At 39.7% G+C, this 15,746-nt stretch overlaps 1 protein-coding gene across 10 annotated transcripts in view; it reads left to right on the forward strand.

Annotated features, from left to right (window-relative positions):
- The window catches only part of MTA3 (metastasis associated 1 family member 3), a 226,089-nt gene that overhangs the window by 152,071 nt on the left and 58,272 nt on the right, over positions 1 to 15,746 (forward strand). The gene's annotated exons all lie outside the window — the stretch shown is intronic.

Raw genomic sequence — 15,746 nt, forward strand, 5'->3', positions numbered from 1 at the left:
GGTGAGGTTATTTGACCGATATCCATTACACGTAATAAAAGTTACAGTTTGTTTTTTTTTTTCATAATACCATATCTCTTCACAGCTGCTTTATTATAAATAATGTAGATCTTCTTGCCTCTGCAGCTATTTATTTAATGCTGGATACACCATAACTCATGACACTATGTTATCCATCCTGTCTCTTTTGAATACTAGTTTCTAGGTATTCTCTTTTTTTTTTTTAATTTAATTTTTTATTTTTTAAAATTTAATTCCAAATTAGCATATAGTGCAACAATGATTTCAGGAGTAGATTCCTTAGTGCTCCTTACCCATTTAGCCCATCCCCCCTCCCACAACCCCTCCCATAACCCTCAGTTTGTTCTCCATATTTATGAGTCTCTTCTGTTTTGTCCCCCTCCCTGTTTGTATATTATTTTTGTTTCCCTTCCCTTATGTTCACCTGTTTTGTCTCTTAAAGTCCTCATAGGAGTGAAGTCATGATTTTTGTCTTTCTCTGACTAATTTCACTTAGCGTAATACCTTCCAGTTCCATCCACGTAGTTGCAAATGGCAAGATTTCATTCTTTTTGATTGCCGAGTGATACTCCATTGAATATATATACCACATCTCCTTTATCCATTCATCCATCGATGGACACTTGGGCTCTTTCCGTACTTTGGCTATTGTTGATAGTGCTGCTATAAACATGGGGGTGCGTGTGTCCCTTCGAAACAACACACCTGTATCTCTTGGATAAATGCCTAGTAGTGCAATTGCTGGGTCGTAGGGTAGTTCTATGTTTAGTATTTTGAGGAACCTCCATACTATTTTCCAGAGCAGCTGCACCAGCTTGCATTCCCATCTAGGTATTCTCTTTAAAGTCATTACTGTGGGGGTGCCTGTATGGCTTAGTCAGTTAAGTGTCCGACTCTCGATTTTGGGATAAAATGCATCAAAAAGTGCTGGAATTTCTCTCCCCAAAATATATCCAAAATCTGACCACTCTTTTCTGTCTCAGGTACTTCAATGCTAATCCAAATCTTGTTACTTAGGATACCGGCACTCAGTACCTCATGACAGGTTTCCTCAAGTCCACTCCTAAAAGTCTCAATTTTGTTGTTGTTGTTGTTGTTGTTTTTTTTTTTAATTTTTTTTAACGTTTGTTTATTTTTGAGGCAGAGGCAGAGCATGAATGGGGGAGGGTCAGAGAGAGGGAGACACAGAATCCGAAACAGGCTCCAGGCTCTGAGTGGTCAGCACAGAGCCCGACGCGGGGCTCGAACTCATGGACCGCGAGATCATGACCTGAGCTGAAGTCGGAGGCTTAACCGACTGAGCCACCCAGGCGCTCCCTTTTTTAAAATTTTTTAATGTTTATTTTTGAGAGAGAGACAGACAGACAGAGTGTGAGCAGGGGAGAGGCAGAGAGAGAGAGAGATTCCGAATCAGAAGCAGGCTCCAGGCTGTTGGCACAGAGAGACCCATGTGGGGCTCCAACTCACAAACTGTGAGATCATGACCTGAGCTGAAGTTGACACCCAACCGACTGAGCCACCCAGGTGCCCCTCAGTTTTGTTTTCTGATGGAATGGAATACAGTGAGAGGTGTTACTACTTTCTCATTATGTTCCAGTTTGAAATGCTTTCAACGAAATACTGCAGTAATATAAAAACTCATGCAGAATTCACATCAAATTTGTTTCTTACAGTGCTTTCTTACAGTATAGATAATGGTGAAAGCATGAACAGTCGGTAGCCATCATGGAGCACCTCTCTTTATGCTTTCTTAGAGACTAGAATGTTGTTCATAGAAGCAAGTTCTGTTCTCCATTGGTACATTAATGTTTTCTATAAAAGTTTCGGGGTTTCAAAGTAGGTTTATATTTTGGTTGTTTAGAGGTTGTACTTTACCAAAGATGTGAGAGTACAAAGTGTCACATTTGTAAAATCCTTCAAAATCCTGTCAACAGATATTTATGCGAACCAAAGTAATGTGGAATCTAATCACCACTTGTATATTTTTCCACGTTCAAGATTTTTCTCCCAATTATAAAATTAATGTATGCTTATTATGAAAAATTGCAAAATTTAGTACAGCAGCAGGCAAAAAAAAAAAAAAAAAAAAAGTCTTGTACTCATTATCCAGAGTGGAATATTCTTACCATTTCGTAATATTTCCTTTCAGCCACTCTTCGTGTATTATGAACAGTAATACCCGCAAATTACAGAACAGTACGGAGGATAATGTATTGAGCCAGCCAAAACAAATGTTAGTGTTTTAGTTCTTTGGATTAAAAAAAATTATAAAAACAATTACAATTTCTAATACTCTCTCCCTAGTCCTATTCTGCATCCTCTATCTGTACCTCTAATGCCCATCACCCTTGCCTCCTGTCAAGAGGCAGCCACTATAACAGATTTGCTGTGTATCTAGTTTTTCTGGTTCCACTATGTATTTGTGTGTCTGAAAACAACATAAAGTTTGTTTTGCATGTGTTTCAATTTACTCTGTGACATCTTGCTCTTTGCCTCTTACTGCTCTCTAGCCATGTTAATAAACACATACCTAGTTCACTCATTTTATTTTATTTTTATTTTATTTTATTTTATTATTATTATTTTTTTAAGTTTATTTATTTTTGACAGAGACAGAGTGCGAGTATGAGCTGGGGAGGGGCAGAGAGAGAGAGAGAGAGAGAGAGAGAGAGAGAGAGAGACAGAATCCAAAGCAGGCTCCAGGCTCTGAGCTGTCAGCACAGAGCCTGACTCGGGGCTTGAACTCACGAACTGTGAGATCATGGCCTGGGCCGAAGTCAGACTCAACCGACTGAACCACCCAGGTGCCCCTAATTTTTTTTTTTTTTTTTTTTTTCCCCCTAGTTCACTCATTTTAACCACTGGGTAGTATTTGTAGTACTCCTTCATGGAATACTACACCACATTACTTATGTATTCTCTTTCCGATGAACATCTGGACTCCTTCAAAACATTTTTCATTTGCTACTACCCATAATGCTGCATTCAAAATCCCAACACATACCCTTTGTGAGTGTGTATGTGAACTCTCTGGCATAGCTAGAATGGGAATAGTTATTCATAGTGATTCATAGGGCACTGCTCACTTTGGATTTGCCCAAACACAGCCAACTTATTCTACACAAGGCAAAAATAAGTTTATGTATTTATTTTTAAAATGTGTGTTTATTTTGAGAGAGACTGTGTGTGCGCGCGTGCACTAGCATGTGATGGAGAGGGGCAGAGAGAAGGGAGAGAGAGAATCCCAAGCAGGCTCTGCCCTGTTAAGGCAGAACCCTATGCAGGGCTCGATCTCACAAACCGTGAGATCGTGACCTGAGCCGAAATCAACAGTCAGACACAACCGACTGAGCCACCCAGGTGCCCTGGTAGAAACTTCTAATCCCACAAGCAGTCAATGAGTGTTTTCCTGTCTTCATCCATTTTCTTACATTGGCTTCAACATTGGGTATTTTCAGACTAAGATTTTTACTAACCTGATGCTTCCCTCATTTTAATTTGTATTTCTTAATAAGGTTAAGCAGGTTTTCTTGTTTATTGACTCTTTGTGGTTTTTCTTTGTATTTTAGATTCATATCCTTTGTCCATTCTTCACTTGTGTCATTGTTTTTTTCTAACAGTTTAAAAATAGTATTCACATTCGTGATTATAAATATATCTGGAGTTTATTTTTGAGGCTTGAATGAGGTATAGGAGTCTTTTTTTCCATATGGAAAATAGTCATCTCAATACCTTTTATTGAATTTCTTGTCCTCATGATTTTGTAATCCTTCCTTCCTCTTTTTTCAAGGTTTTAGATATGCTTAGGCTTGCTTCTGGATTTGTTATCTCTTCTCCTCTGTTTTGTTGATCTGTCCCTGCACAAGTACCACATTATAAAAAGCTGATAAGCCCCACATGAACGTTTTTTTTCTTTTTCTTTTTTTTTAATGTTTATTCTTTGAGAGAGAGAGAACACGAGTGGGGAAGGGGCAGAGAGACAGGGAGACACAGAATTTGAAGCAGGCTCCAGGCTCCAAACTGTCAGCACAGAGCCCAACATGGGGCTGGAACTCAAGAATCGTGAGATCATGACCTGGGCCAAAGTTGGATGCTCAACTGGCTGAGCCACCCAGGTGCCCCCATGTGAACTTTTTTTTAACACATAGTGGAAGTCATTTAAATCAGAGTTTTGTACTTTGCCTCCCCCACCACATATTCCCTAACAATATAAAATAAATACTTTTTCATATCATCATGAGAATCTGGAAAGTTTTTGTTTTTTTTTTTTAATGTTGTGTGATTGTGCCTTGTATAGATACACTGTTACTTACATAGCTACTCTCTTATGGTTTAACACTCATCTTCTGAGATAATGCTTCCCGGATTATAACTGGGGATGCTCACCCTGTTGTAGTGCAGCAGATTCCCTCCACCCTCTGAGGAGTGACAAGGGAGAACCTGTTCCTGAGATGGTACAGAGCTCTGTGATAGTTGGGGCTGATTTGCCTGAAGATAGGTGTGAACAGGTGAAGAGCAGGTATGTGAGCTTTTGCTTCGGGCTGCAGCAACCCTCTGCTTCCCACTGGTGGTGACTGGTGGGACAGCGGGTGAATTTCTTTTGGAAGAAGGCAGCGTCTTTATTTTATTTTAAATGTTTATTTATTTTTGAGAGACTGAGCACGAGCTCAGGAGGAGCAGAGAGAGAAAGAGGGAGACAGAATCCGAAGCAGGCTCCAGGCTCTGAGCTGTCAGCACAAAGCCCGATGTGGGGCTCAAAGTCCTGAGCTGTGAGATCACGACGTGAGCCAAAGTCAAATACTTAACCAGCTGAGCCACCCAGGTGCCCCCTAAGAGGGCAGAGTTTTTAAAGATTCGGTATTTGTTTCTGTCAGTGAAGGCGGGTTATAAAAGAAGCATTTTAAAGAGAACACAACCTATGTACCTTAATTAGTTTAAACATCATTTTGTGTTTATCTTTTGCAGCACTTGCCTACATGTTCCTTCTGGCTGGATGCTTTCACACCCTCCAATGTTTGCATTTCTTCTGGTTTTTTTCTTTTAGTATTCAGCACTTAGGAAGACACTTTGTGTTATAGCTACCATCTTAAATTGTTTACTACTATAATTGTTGCTTCTTTTTATTTTAGAGAGAGAAAGAGTGCGGGAGTGGGCGAGAGAGGCAGAGGGAGAAAGAGAATATTAAGCAGGCTCTGTGCTTAGTGTGGAGCCCGATGTGATGTGGGGCTCGATCCCATAACCCTGGTATCAGACCTGAGCTGAAATCCAGAGTCAGACGTTTAACCAACTGAGCCACCCAGCCACCCCTGTAATTGTTACTTTTTAAAGCGGAAGTGTACTCAGAGGCTCAGGGAATTGTGTTTGTCATGTTTGTACAGCTGGTTTCAGTTTCAGAGACAGGGTTTGGATCTGTTCTCGACTCCTACCTGAGATTCTCTCTCCCAGATTACATCTTTTTTGTTTCACTCTCCTTAAAATGGCTTGGGTTTAAAAATCATTGTTTTTTGGGTTGGGTTGGCTTGGGTTTTAAAAATCATCGGATTAGGCAGCGCTGAAGATCTGGTCTTCTGTCTGCAACATTGAAATGCTTTGGTTTCCTGCTCTAACGGACGCTAGGTTCAGCTGTACTTGGACTCTTCCTATATGTGGCTCTTGTGTCTAGATTACTTTCAGTGCCATGAAATTGATATCTTTCAGAAGTCACAAAAGCAGGAGGAAATTGATGCACTTTGTGATTTCAGATGCCATGTCCTGCACCTTTAGTCCTCTTTGCCTGGTAGCTTCATGCCTTCCTCTTTGATGTTAACATATAAAATCCTGGGGCACCTGTATGGAAATGAGTGGGAGTGGTTAAAAGTTGATTACTTGTACATTGATAATGTGAGTTTTGCAGATTGTTTTCCCAAAAAAGATCATATGAGAAGCTGGTAAGTTGTTTTGTCCCATGAAATGAAAATTAGATTTTAAAAAATAAATGAAAATTAGATTCATCATTCAGTTGAATTTGGAGAGTCAGGTTCTTATTTTCTTTCAGTGTTTTCAGACCTATACAGATGTGGTTAGTACCTTTCTCCATCAGGTGACCAGACTTTCTCTGAAGACTTCTTACTGCAGAGAGGGCACGGTTACAGAACTGTGGGAACTCCAGTGGTCTGTCCTAGGTGATTTTCACTGTGGCTTTTCCTGTAAGGGACTGCAGCTGACTGTCAGCATTCTTAATCTGAAGCATCTGTTTATCCTAGACTCTGCATGCTACTTGTCAAATCACCAGTAATGTTTTGGGAGCAGGTAATTAAGATGCCTGCAGATTGCTAGGTCTGACTTCCTTATTTTGAGACCTGTTACAATCATAGCTAGACTGAATTTCAAACACTGCTAGTCTAAGAAACATGATAAGATTTATAATTGTTACAACACTGAAGTTGTCATGGAGGCTTCCTAGATTTCACCCTCATTTCATTAAGATGTAAAGTGTCCTTTGTACAATATGCAAAGAAAAAAACAATCAGTTTACAACCTACATTGACCTCCCTTCTCCCCATTGTGGAAACAAAATTCTTTAGAACACAGTAAACCCCGAAGTGGTCTGTAGGTAGTTGGTGGAGGGCCAGGCCTGTTACGGGGCGGAGGGTGCCATGTGCATTGGTAGGGAGCTATCGCCAGAGCAGAGCCTCAGTCTCGGAAAACAGGTAATTGAAGAAGTGCTAGATTTCTCTTTTCCTTGAACTCTGAGGACTAAAGCAAGTTGGAGGAAAAGATCTGAGAAAAAGAGTTTTTTAAGTTGTTTGGGGCCTCAAAAATCTTCCAGGATAGATCATATTAGAGATAATGGTGAAGTAACTTCTATAAAGATTCATATTTAATTTCTGACAGACTCAGTACTAGAAACAGGATTTTTGATGCTGAGTCTGGTTCTGAGAAAGGTCAGGCTGTGTTGATTTCCTAGGGAGAAGACTGCCTTCTGGGATATCTCTAATTCTATCTGATCTTTTTAAAATGCAATTTTTATTTTGCTGTCTCCTATCTTACATCCTTTTACTGGCCTTTAATTGCTTTCAGGATAAAAACCCAGATCCTTAAAAGAGTCAAAAAAAGCTGTGGGGGTTTGCCTGGCCAGTCTGCCCTGTCCTGTACCCCAGCCTTTCCTCTATGTCTTCTGGGCCCCAGCCAGCCTTCCTTTGATTCTGTGGTCTGTCTCCTGCCACAGGACCTTTGCAACTTTAGTTCCCTTTGCTTGGATGCTCTCACAGCCCCATGCAATTAACTGTTATTTATTTATTTATTTATTTTTAAGGGTTTTTTAAAAAAATGTTTGTTTACTTTTGAGAGAGAGACAGAGACAGAGTGTGAGCAGGGGAGGGGCAGAGAAAGAGGGAGACACAGAATCTGAAAAGGCTCCAGGCTGTCAGCACAGAGCCTGATGTGGCATTTGAACTCATGGACCACAAAATCATGACCTGAGTGGAAGTTGGACGTTTAACCAACTGAGCCACCTAGGCTCCCCAAATTTATTTATTTTGAAAGAGAGAGAGAAAAAGAGAGAGAGAGAGAAAAAGAGAGAACTAATTAGTGGGGGAGGGGCAGAGAGAGAGGGAGAGAGAGAGAGAATCCTGAGCAGGCTCTGCACTGACAGTGTAGAGCCCAGTGCTGGGCTCGAACCCACAAAAGGTGAGATTGTGACCTGATCCAAAACCAAGAGTTGGCCACTTAAACAGCTGAGCCACCCAGGTGCCCCACCACCTAATTGACTCTTAATCTGTTTTCAAATTGTGTCTAATCTATCCATCTAGGGCAGGTTACTCTTGTGGTGTGCTCATGGAGAGAGACACAACAACATTCCTCCATGTTAATTATTTGTAATTAAACACTTGTTTTTGTGATTATTTCATTAATGTGTATCTCTCTCTTCTAACCCTTCCCTACATATCAGCTTGTAGTATTCATCAATATAGTGACCATACCTGTTTTTCCTCACTGTTGAATTCCCAGTACCAAGCATGGTTCCTGGGATATATTTACCAGGTGTTCAGTAAATATCTGAGAATGAATAAATTAGTTTCTCTCTCTGGGACATAAGACAATAGGTTCTTATTAAAATAGGTCATTGGAGTATGTTATTTCTATTAAAATGTTATCTAGCATGTTAATAGGTCTTTTTTGAATGCATCCCATCACTACGAGTGATATATATTTGAAAATAATTTCATTGTGTCACCAGAGCTGAACACACACGGTCTAAAGACCAGGAATTATAGAAAGTTTCTGGCACTGGACATACTTGTTTAAAAACTGTGGTAAAATATACACAACATAAAAATTTGCCATTTTAGCCATTTTTAAGCGTATTGTTCTCTCGCATTAAGTATTCACACTCTTGTGCAGCCATCACCCATCACCAGGATGTTTTCGTCTTCCCCAACTGAAACCCTGTACTCATTAAATAACAACTCCCTATTCCCCAGCCCTTAGCAACCACCGTTCTAATTTCTGTTGCTGTGATTTTGACTACTCGGGGTACTTCATTTGAGGGGAACCACACGGTATTCGCCCTTCTGTGACGTGCTGACTTCACTTAGCATAATGTCTTCAGGTTCATCCATATTGTCCTATGTGTCATCGTTTCCTTCCTTTTCAAGGCTGCATAGTATTTTATCGTACGCATATACCACATTGTGTTTATTCAGTAGAAACTTAGGTTCCTTCTACCTTTTGGCTATTATGAATAATACTGCTATGAACATGGGTGTACAAGTGGATATACTTTTATGATTCTCTGGGGGTTTTTTTCCCCCGTGGACCTATAGCTTATGATCCATTTAGTCTTCTACAAGTTATGTAGCCTCCCCGTGCCTGAGTTTCCTCATCCACAATGGGAATAATACTATGAAACCTATCTGTACTGCTTCAGGGTGTTATCTGTTGGCAAGAAGAGGGTATACAGGCATAACTACAAATTGCAGATGTACCTGTCCCAAGAATATAGAATTTGATGGAACTGCAGTGGGTCCCCAGACCACACCTCATTGTTGTTTTTCCTGGACCCCTGGGTTTTCTGAGGGCATGAAACTCTCCGTGAAATTGACCGCCCAGGTTGTGTGGAAGACAAGTGATTTATTGCTATGCTACAAATCTTTTTGAGCTTCCCTCAACATTCCAGAAGAAATTACGTTTGACAGTTTTTGTGCCTTCGTTTAAGTTAATATTCACAAACACAGGGCTTTGCTGGCTCTTGAGACTGTAGCCACACTGGAAGAGAGAGTATGTGATGTCTCTGTGTCCTGAACAAGATCTCTGGCACCCTCTTCCCAGCCTCTGGAAAAGTCTGTCTCTGAGTTACCATGTGGCATCAACTTGAGGATTAAACAAGGTGGTACTTGTAAATCATTTAGAACAGCGTGTGGCACAGTGTTGAGAGCTTGGTAATATTGTTTGTTGAGATGGTGATAACAATGATATATTTTCCCCCCAATCTTGTTGAATCTCATTTACTTTCTTCTGATTTTATATCCTTATTGATTGTCTGAAAGGGCTTTTATCATGCCATATTTACTGTCATTGTAGTAGGTTATCAAATTTGAATATGGTCACTAGGTTATGAGTGACCATGCATTTTAATACAATTGTTACAAGGAGGTCATTATATGATATAAAGATCTTCCCCTTAAGGGTGCCTCGGTGGCTCAGTCGGTTAAGCGTCTAACTTCGGCTCAGGTCATGATCTCCCAGTTCAAGTTCAAGTCCCACATCAGGCTTTGGGCTGATGCAGGCCTGGAGCCTGCTTAAGATTCTGTGTCTCCTTCTCTCTCTCTGCCCCTTCCCCTGCTTGTGCTCTGTCTCTTTCTCTCTCAAAAATAAACTTTAAAAGCATAATAAAGATCTGCCCCTTAAAACAAGCTATAATTTTTACAATAAAAATATTTTCAAGAAAAACTTAGAAAAAGTAAGTAACTTATTTTCTTGAAAATAGAAAGTTGACTTAACCAACAGTAATTTTATTCTTCAGATATTAACTCTTTGTAAAATTGCTAGCCATTAATCCTGCATTTCATTCTCTTCATTTGTGAGTCCTGTTGAAATTACATATTTCATTCAGGGGATTGAGGGTACTGGCAATTTGAGGATAGATTGCAATTCATGGTCATTATAGCATTTAAAGGAATTGTAGTCTGCAGAATATATAAATCTTCACATTAAAATTTTAGGTTTATCAGCTTACGTTAGAAATCTAGTCTTCAAAATGAGCATAAAATTGATGAACTGAGAATCCATGTAATTTTTTAAAAACACGTTTTCTTAAAATTTAAGAGTACTGTCCATGTTCTCTCTAATTCTAATAAATTAGAATTAAAACTAATAAGACTACCACTGCAGTAAATCATATGAAACATGAAATTTTTCTTCCTTCTAAGTATATCACTGAGGCAGGAAATGAATGTTACTGTAGCACTGTTCTCTAATCTAGAGGCTTTAAGATTTTCTAGTTGTTCCAGTTATGTTCATTATAACAAAACAAAAAAAATTTTTTCTGCTTTAAGATTCCCTTGAAAATCATTTATTGCATTTAGTTATATCATTTTAATTTCTTTCAATCCAGAACAGTTCCTCATTCTTTCTGTCTTTCATGACGTGGCATTTTCAAAGTACAGGCCATTTATTTTGTAGAACATCCCTTAGTTTGGGTTGTGGTTATAATTTGATTTATAATTAAAATAAGTTTTTATTTTACTTAAGTCCACTTTGGTCAGTTAAGTCAGGAGAATTTCCATTTCACCCTAACTTTTCAAATTTATCAACGTAAGTTTTCGGAGTATTCTTTAATTAGAATAAATTGGTGAGTCTCCAGTTATAAGTATCTTTTCATTGTTATTGTTTATGTATGTCATTTCCCATTTTTTTTTGACAGTTTTGCCAGATTTTTCTTTTCTTTTTCGTTATCTAAAAGAGTGAGATTTTAATTGAGTTGATTTTTTGTATGTTTTTTTTAATTAAAAAAATTTTTTTAATGTTTATTTTTGACAGAGAGAGAGAGAGACAGAGCATGAGCGGGGGAGGGGCAGAGAGAGAGAGGGAGCCACAGAATCTGAAGCAGACTCCAGGCTCTGAGCTATTAGCACAGAGCCTGACACGGGGCTCAAACTCACAGACCACGAGATCATGACCTGAGCCGAAGTCAGACTCTGAACCGACTGAGCCACTCAGGCTCCCCTTTTTAAAAAAAAAATTTTTTTTTAATGTTTATTTATTTTTGAGAGAGACAGAGATAGAATGCAAGTGGGTTGGGGCAGAGAGAGAGGGAGGCATAGAATCCAAAGCAGGCTCCAGGCTCCGATCTGTCAGCACAGAGCCCGACGCGGGGCTCGAACCCACGAACTGTGAGATCATGACCTGAGCCGAAGTCGGACACTCAACTGACTGAGCCACCCAGGCGCCCCTGTATGGTTTTTTTTTTATTATTATATGTTTTCTATTTAGTTTTTTTTTTTTTTTCTGTTTCTTTTCCTCCTTCTACTTATCTTAGGCTTTACTCTGATATTCCTGTTCCAGCTTTTTTTTTTTTTTTTTTCTTTTTTTTGGCGGTGGGTGGGGTTGTGTGTGTAGGAGAGAGACAGAATGAGAGAATATGAATCTTAAGCAGGTTCCATGCCCAGTTGGGAGCTTGACGTGGGGTTCAGTCTCCCAACTCTGAGATCATGACCTGAGCCAAAATTAAGAGTGAGACGCTTAACCAACTGAGCCTCTCAGGCACCCCTCCCAATTCCAGCTTTTTAAGACTGATTTTTTAGCCCATCAACTTTGTCTAGTTTTCCATCATCAATATTTACGATTATAAATGTACCTGTGTATGTCCTAAAGTTTGATATGTAGTATTTTCATTATCATTTGGTTCTAAGTATTTCCTAATTTACTTTATAATTTTGCATTTAATTGTGAGTTAATTTCCAAGGAAATGAGGTTCATAAGTTTATCTTAATTGCCTTGGGGGTTGTGGTCAGAGAAACATAGGCCAGTTCTTTTACTATATTGTGATTTCCTTTAGGGCCTGCAATATAATCCTCCCCAGCATTTTGCTCCATGGGTCTTACTTTTACCATGGCCTAATGCAAAAGAAGCTTTCTGTTTTTGTCTGTTCTGTCTAGAAAATGCCATCAAGGTAAAGGTTAAGTCATTGTGGAAGCCCACGTGTCATACATATTCTTCCTAAATTATTTTAGTCTCCCCTTGCTTGCATTGGTTGTTCTTCAGTGTCCTCACATAGTTGTTTTACAGTAAACCCTTGGTTTGTGAGCATAATTCATTCCAGAAACAGGCTTGTAATCCAAAGCACTTGTATATCAAAATGAATTTCCCTATAAGGAATAATGGAAACTCAGATGATTCATTCCACAACCCCAAAATATTCATATAAAAATGATTACACTACTGTAATCATTACAAAATTATAAAGAAAAGATAAAATATAAAGAAGAATAAACAAATTAGCCTATACTTACCTTTGAAAACCTTCGTGGCTGATGAGGAAGACAAGAGGGGAGGTTATTGTGTAGGACGACTTTCACTATCACTAACGGATGTTGACTGCAGTACAGTATGAATACTCTCTTGTCATATACTGTATTTAATGTGACTGGCAATAAGGCAGCAGAGGAAAGGGTCTATATCTGCAGGTGGCCTGACCTAGAAAGAAGCATGGCATTGCTAAGCTTACTCTTGGATGGAAAAGCAAAGGACTGTCCAGAGGTGCTTTGAAGTGACAAAAAATACACTGTTGCCAGCTGTGGGCACCTTCCAATGTTCTGAAAAATCACTGCTTTCTGCCAAACACTGTGGCCTGAGACCAAGCATCCAAGCACGGGAGACAATCATCCACAATCCTGCAGAGAGAGAGACAGAGCGAGAGAGAGAGAGAGAGGGAAGAAAGAACCATTGGCCCAGTTGTGATTGTGTGACATTCAGCATCATGTACTACTCATTTTGCAAGACAATGTTCGTTGATCAAGTTAAAATTTATTAGAAATGTTTTCTTGTCTTGCAGAACACGCGTAGAACCAGTTACTCACAATCCAAGGTTTTACTGTATTTGTCTGGTTTGTGTCTAGAATCAGAGCCAGGGGGGGAAGAATTTTCAGTTCTGCTCATGGAAAGGACATTTAGGGCCATGGGGTTACAGTGGCTTACTAGCCCCGTAGCTTTCTTGTGATAATCAAAAGGTCTGAATACACATGAGGACATGACTCAGGGTGTCCTGTAGATTGATTTGAGTGAATGACAGCTAAGTCTTAACAAATTTGATGATGAATGAGGGATTTTGTTTTGAATACTGTGCATTGAAGCAAAACTTGAGAATGCATGGCATACTTCTCTTTTACATATATATGAAATGTTTTGCCTTGATCATGGTTTGTGGTTTACTCCTGAGAGTTTATATTCACCTTCTGCTTGGGAAAAACCATATGCTCATTAATTTTGAAATAGATTTAGTGTCCTGAATGCTATAATTTGTGCTGGAGGTACACATGCAAAGTTTTTGTAACATTCTGACCAAATCAATAGTTAGGATTGAATATGTATGTATATCAGTTAGCTGTTGTCAAAATAAAGCTACATGTTACATGCTGGGTTTCTGAGAAACAGGCTAAGATAGAGATTTGTATGTAGGAAATTTATTAGGAATCAAAACCTGTGGGGGGTGCCTGGTGGCTCAGTTGGTTAAACGTCCAACTTTGGCTCAGGTCATGATCTCCTGTTTTGTGAGTTCGAGCCCCACGTCGGACTCTGTGCTGACAGCTCAGAGCCTAGAGCCTGCTTCAGATTCTGTGTCTCCCTCTCCCTCTGCCCCTCCCCTGTTCGTTCGTTCTCTCTCTCTCTCTCTCTCTCTCTCTCTCAAAAATAAACATTAAAAAATTTAAGAAAAAAAAAAAACTGTGGAAGAGGAGGGATGGAGGCAGGATTGAACTGAGGAAGAAGGTGGGCTATGATACCTGAAGCCTCCGCCGACTCCACGGGACACTTCGAAGAGTTGTCCCAAATCTGGGTGACAGGCTGAGCCTGTATACTCCTGCATCATCGGATAAAGACTGTGCCAGGAAAAGGGCATGATCTTGGGTGATGATTCTTTCTTGAATTGAAATCATTCCAAAGGTGACAGCTGAGGGTGTCTGCTGATAGCACATCTAGCACGGAGTGAGTAAGTTCTTAACTCTCAAAAGGAAAAACACAGTATCTGTTACACTGCCTAGTATTTCAGGGGCTTATAACAACAAGCATTAATTTCTTATATACTCCTTTGCAGATTGTCTAGGATTCTGCTGAACTAGACTGGGCCAATTTAGGTGCCAAACTACAGTGTGAGTCCAGATCTGCTCCATGTGTATCTCCTCCTCTGGTGACAAAAGCCAGTAGCTCAAGAGGGCAAACCTAGATATGCAAACACATGCCAGGGCTCTGTTCTGTCACGTATCTTGAACATCTTATCTGCCAGTCAGGTCACGTGGCCAGGCTCCACATCAGTGGAGTGGAAGACTCCTCTTCTGTGAAGGCCCAGGGGAGGGAGTGAATATTTGCTGAATAATAATCCAGTCTACCGTTGTGTGATTGTACTTAATGAGCGAAGGATGAGAATTTCACTGCCGAGCTTTCGTTGTCAGTCTTCCTCCGAAAATACTTCTGTTTGTCATCTCCATCTGTTATGAATGAGATGAAATATGACAACACCTTCACCACTATTTGGCAGAGAGAACAGCTTGTGCTGAGTTCTTATGATTTTTTAAATTTAGATTTGAATGGATCTTGTGTGTATCTGTATCTCTATTGAAAACACGGTATCTTTGTATTTATCTGGAGGGAAGACTTTCTGTTGTTTTACATTTACTCCTTAAATTCTTTGTGTTACTTTAAATTGAGGCGTATACACAGTAAAGTGTATTCAGTACACTCAGGTGCATCGTTTGCAAACTTGTGTATATGTATACATTCATGTAATCGACCACCCAGATCTAAAGAACTTTACCAGAATCCCAAAAGATTCCCTCATGCCTCTTCCCAGTCAGATTGCCCCCTCCTTCTGAGGGAATCATTATTCTGACTTCTCTCACCACTGATTGTTACTTTTCTCAAAGTTCATATAAATGGAATCTTCCAGTGTGTTCTCTTACATGTCTAGCTCTTGGAATTGTTGTTATCTTACTGATAAACCGTGAGTCAGATGTCAGACTCCTATGTCTTGTGTTAGCCTATTTCTGAGAGTCTTCACTTGATGTTGTCTGTTATGTTATAGCAGGTAGATTCTGTGTTTTGCTTACAGCTTTTTAGCGTGATGTTGAACTCCGTAAAAGTCCATTCAGAAGGAGCCTCCTATGTGTGTCAGAAAGATGGAGTTAATATGGACTTCTATCCCATAATGTGGTCCTCTGGTTTCCTTTATGAATTTGGTCATCAATTTAAATAAAATTATTCCCTGGGAATTCCATAGTGCATACGTCTGATGGGATGTAGATTTTTTTTCTACACATACTGATCATGACAGCGCTCTCCTCCGGGCTGCGTTTCAAATTGGACTCTGGGGGTTTCATAGCCTCCAGTTGCCTATAAGTTGGACCCATTCTTTCCACTTGATTTGTGACAGTGCAGGGGTTAGTCTTCCGAAAGCCATTGCTTACTTCGGTGTCCAGTAACACACACTCCGTGAGGAACAGAATCATTAAAACAATCTATTCGCTTCAGATTTG

The sequence above is a fragment of the Neofelis nebulosa genome, chromosome 9, assembly GCF_028018385.1.
Source record: "Neofelis nebulosa isolate mNeoNeb1 chromosome 9, mNeoNeb1.pri, whole genome shotgun sequence".
Lineage (NCBI taxonomy): Eukaryota > Metazoa > Chordata > Mammalia > Carnivora > Felidae > Neofelis > Neofelis nebulosa.